Source organism: Austrofundulus limnaeus, unplaced genomic scaffold, assembly GCF_001266775.1.
Source record: "Austrofundulus limnaeus strain Quisiro unplaced genomic scaffold, Austrofundulus_limnaeus-1.0 Scaffold137, whole genome shotgun sequence".
Lineage (NCBI taxonomy): Eukaryota > Metazoa > Chordata > Actinopteri > Cyprinodontiformes > Rivulidae > Austrofundulus > Austrofundulus limnaeus.
The window spans coordinates 110,795-115,383 of NW_013952539.1; positions in this window are offsets into that span (position 1 = coordinate 110,795).

The window sequence follows — 4,589 nt, forward strand, 5'->3', positions numbered from 1 at the left end:
TCCATTTTAAATATACTAACCTCACTCCTTTGTAACAACTAAGACAAAAATGTAATTAATTCAGAAAATCTTTTCAGGACCCCACCTTGATGTTTTGGGACGCCACTTTGGGTCCCGACCCCAACTTTGGGAAACACTACTCTAGAGTAAACAGTGAACTTTTTACAAATCCCATTTCCTTTTACTTTACATTGTTTATTAAAATGTCACAAGCTAATTAAAAGGGACAAAAACCAACAGGATTCACCAGAATTAAGAAAAGAAAAGACTTCCGGCTTATCTGACATTTTACACCTACGCAAATCATAAAAGCAGAGCAGTGAGTTGACTCTAACGGCAAGAAACAAATCTCTGACTGCTCCTCAGTCTGTAGGATTTCTGTCTCACAAATTTGGCACTAACATTCACAACAAACACAAAAATAAATCTGAATTTCAAAAAAAGGCCATAATGAAGATAATTTCAGCTTCAGAAGAATAACAAATAAAATAAAATAAAATAAAATAAAGAGGAACAGCGTATCAGTGATCTGTTTGGTGTCTGGTTGACTTTGGTGTTTAACTGTCACAGTAAGGCACACATTCAAGGCATTTACACACAGCAGGCACGACAGGCTCATTTTTGCTTCACACAATCAATCCCGTCAGCCGCAGACTGAGAATTGTGGGTGTCTGAATCATGGGAACAGCTTCATTAGATTCACGTTGACTAATCTGTCCTCCCTCCCTTTGCTCTGCACATCCTGAGAAGTGTCACAATGCTGGGCTGTAATACCAGGAACACACTGTGCAACATAAAAGGAAGATGAAACGATTCTGAGTAACTTCAACAGACAGGAATCCTTTTGTAACCACTGAGTTTATAATAAATCTGACCTATTCATTCAGGTTTAATCAGCTGAACTGCAATCTTAAGGTCAGTCGTGGGCTGAGGTTAGTTTCTTCCTGTATTCAGTGAATACAGTAAATTCCTCCTATAACCGTAAAGAAAATAAACCGAATTTTCTGAGTTGTAGAAAATCATTTGTCTTCCATTGTTCAGACTTAAAAACCCCTACATGTTCTGAAGCACAGAATATTACATAAAATAAAATAAAAAAGACATTTTTAAAAATCTAACTTTCACCAACAAAGTGAAACTCTTCCTTATGATGAATTACTTTGTTGCATTCTAGACAAAGAGGAAACTGGACCATGTCAGAAGTATTTTCAACATCTTTTTAAACCTGCCAAGACCTCCGATATAACTCTTCCTGCTGACGTCTTTATTGGCAAGATTCACAGTGGAAAATAAGGCTTCTTATTTTTTGTCCAGAGGGTGTTTTACATCACTTATCTGGCAACATTCTGCTCCACAGCGAGAGATAATCAATTATGAACATCTGACTCCTGCTTCTACATAGTGACATGAATGTTAAACTATTCATGGTATTTTTCTGGGTCAACTCAGCCTTTTGGATGACTGAGGCAAACTCTTGTGTAACTCTTTAGAGGAACTGACAATAATATAGAAAACTGTCTATCAATCATTGTTTCATTACAATAGCATGTTTATTTTAACTAAAGTATGGTTTCTGCATATATTGTACTTTAACCGTATAGGTCCTTAAAAATACAAAATTTAATTATTTTTTTCCACAATAAACTAGCCATACTTTTAGAGCCATCTCAGCCTAAATAAACAACTTCTTAAATCCTGAAAAATAAATTTAAAAAATGGACAAAAACATTTATTTTCTGACAATTAAAATAAATACATAAATGAATTTAAAATATATACATATAGTAAAAATCTAATAATAATAATGCATTTTCCTTTTTAAGTATGCCAAATGACATTTTTTTATTCCAGTCTGGAGCTTTGTGAAGACCCTCCAGCACCCTGGAAACTCTAGATCCAGTAGCCCAAAATGATGCCTTGTTTTCAGTCAAATATACACAGTGCTCAGAAGTCAAAGATGGAAAGATTTTTCCCCCATCAGATTTCTTTCAATTATTAAAAAGAAAAAATCATAAACTCTACTTGTGCACAACACCAGATTACATTTTTTTGTTTGTTTTTTTGCATCTACTGTTTAAAAGCCACCAGGAGTGTTGTTCAGAGCTGTGGTGAGTCCGATTCTGCATCCTGCATGCATGGAAGTGTGTTTCTGCTCTTTACATCTAAGTCATCTACAGTACATACTTCATCTGGAAGCTGGTGGTAATAGCCTATATGCCACGGACATCCGGTCCAGCACTTGGCGCCACTCCGACCACTTCCGGTTCACGGTTAACACAGTGTTAGCGAAAGAATTTTTTCACCCGACAATGACTCTTAATGACCTCCATAGTACAGAATTAGCATATTACATGTACCAACATTAACACAGGACACATACAGGTCCAGCCAAGTGGAAAAAAATCACTCCAAAATGGATTAAAGCCATAAAAACAAAGGAAAGACGTTTGTGTTTATGGTTCCAGAATTTAGCCTTTTTCACTATTCCGTGGCTGCTTGTTCCGTGAATTTTTCACGTAGAGCTGTGATACTTATATTGTTGGAAAGAGCAGAGTCTGGGCTTTAAATTGATGGGCTACTTGTATGGTTTGGATCATTTGCACCGACGTTAGTGAACTGAAAACGTAATAATTATCAGGCGGAGGTTCTGCTGCTCTCGGTGCTGGGGGGGGGGGGGCTCATCGCTTGGGTTTTGTCTACGCTGTAATATACACTCTAACAAGGTTTTACTTTTGCATAAAACTCATGACAAAGTGGCCTAAAATCATTTCATACTCTGTATAACACAAACGCTCGCGCGCACACACTCCTACCTGTACCGGCTGCTGTGTTAGCTTCCTGCTAGCTGTCGTGTGGAGGTGGTCTTTCCTCTCTCGTCTTGGCAGTAAAGGAGGATAATTGTACATATCCCTTTTGTAACCTCCGTCTTCTCATCTCTGATGCTGGCTCTTGAATATCCTCAGGTTATAAATGCCGATTACAAACGCAAGCGTGAGTTTTTAAAGATAAGTTTTCCCTATAATGCTATGATCCACAGCTGTCACCTTTTTCATCATCATCATCACTTTATTTAGCACATTTAAAAACAACAGTGTTGACCAAAGTGCTTCACAGACACACTACAGTAAAACATATAATAAGCTAAAAACAAATAGAATACACAAATTACAAATTCTTGAGGTAGCTCAAACTGAATTTGAATTAAAAGCCAGTGTAAAAAAGTGAGTTTTTAAGTCACATTTAAAAGACTGAACAAACTCTGCAGTACGGATCTCAAGAGGCAAGTTGTTCCAGAGTCTGGAGGCCGCCACAGCAAAAGCCCGTTCCCCTCTACGCTTTAGTTTTGCCTTTGGCTGCACTAAAAGCATCCGATTAGAAGATCTCAGTTCTCTGTGTGGGGTATAAAAGTGCAACAGGGCCAATAAATAACTGGGTGCCAGACCAATTAAAATAATCTTAAAATCAATATAAAAGTGAACAGGCAGCCAGTGCAAGTCAGATAAAACAGGAGTGATGTGGTCCTGCCTTCTAGAACCAGTTAAAAGACGCACAGCCGCGTTCTGGACTAACTGCAAGCGATGGACAGATGCCTGTTCCAAACCAACATATAAAGAGTTGCAATAGTCCAGCCTAGATGTAATAAAAGCATGGATAAGAGTTTCGAGGTCTTTGTGGGGAATGTAAGATTTTGCTTTGGCAATTAGGCAGAGCTGATAAAAACTGGTTTTAACAACTGAAGATATTTGTTTCTCAATTTTAAAAGCACTGTCTAAAAACACTCCAAGATCCTTGACCACAGATGAGCAACAAGGAGCAAGTGGGCCAAGATTTCCAGGTAAACCATCAAGAGGAGGATAACTGCCAAATAAAATAACTTCAGTTTTGTCTTCATTTAGAGTCAGACAGACCTTTACACCTCATCAAGATGAAAATGAATAAAAACTAAATACTCTATCATACTGCTGGTTAGTGGACACAACGGCACACAACAGAACTCACGTTTTATACCAGTAGATCACAGATGCTTTAACTTTTGTGACGTTTTCACGGACTAGTACTAGGAGCTTACTCTAAAAACACAGGCAGTAACCAGGAAGTGGGAAGGGAGGTGCGTGGCCAGAATTTTACTGGAAAAGCGTCATAATGACCGTGGCATATAGGCTATTCCACACCATGTGTTCGTATTGAGTTACTGTAGACAGCTACAGTCTGTCAGCATCTAACACTCAGCTGTTTAAACAGTGATGATCTGCTCAAATACTTACTCTCAGTCTTCTATTGTTATATTATAATAACTATTAACAACTCTTTAAGTATTTGATAATTATCTTAAAGCTGAGTTATTTCAGTGTCAAGAGTTATGAGTCAGGGCACCAATGAAGCATGGAACCAGAAACAAAGATGAGTTATATAGCCATTATTTTGTTTGCTGTGGTCCTTAAGCTGTGGTAGCCATCTTAAATTAGGATGGCTAGAAAATATACAGTGGTTTGCWAAAGTATTCATACCCCTTGAACTTTTCCATATTTTGTCACATTACAACCACAAACATAAATATATTTCACTGGAATTTAATGTGAAAGACCAAC